Here is a 711-nt window from a genome sequence, read left to right on the forward strand (position 1 = left end):
TAATTTCTTCGTACTTTTTCCATATTTACAGATGTAAGCCATAAGTATTTCTACCTGTTCTGTTTGGATCTGATATGTATTTCGTAAGTTAATGAAAGATTTCTCTATCTTGCTGAAAAAGTTTATTCTAAAACTCAGAAGATTTAAATACGGGACAATCTTACAAAAAAATTTACGCTTGTAGTTTACCCGTATTCTCCTAAAACCCGGATTCTTAAACCTTGGGTTATAAGCGACTTGAAACTTTTATTTTTTATATATATATCTTATTTCAAGTCTAAGTCAAAGATAAATTAAAAATGGAGTTTAATCAAAGCGCCGCTTGCTTAATCACCCTAAAGCCAGAAAGAAATCGTTATGAAATTGAGCGAATCAAAAATAAAATAGAAATATAAAACCGGTAAATGTTCGGGGATTAATTATGGCAAATAACTGTGGGCATTTAGAAGTCTTCGTTTTTCTTTTCTTTTTCAATTTTTTTTTAATATTTGTTATTTATTTTTTTTTTCTTCATCTTCGTTTACTTCAGCTTTTACCTTGAGGTGGTTTAAGTAAATAAACGGAACTTAACAGCTGTTGAGTTGCAGTTTAAATCTGCTTAGACTCACCCATAAAAAAAACCTTATGGAATTTTTCAATATCTACAAACACATTTATATAAACATCCTTGGGCCATTTCGATGAAAATACTCTTCCTCTCTCTCTTTTCCC

This window comes from Penaeus monodon, chromosome 27 (genome assembly GCF_015228065.2).
Source record: "Penaeus monodon isolate SGIC_2016 chromosome 27, NSTDA_Pmon_1, whole genome shotgun sequence".
Classification (NCBI taxonomy): Eukaryota; Metazoa; Arthropoda; class Malacostraca; order Decapoda; family Penaeidae; genus Penaeus; species Penaeus monodon.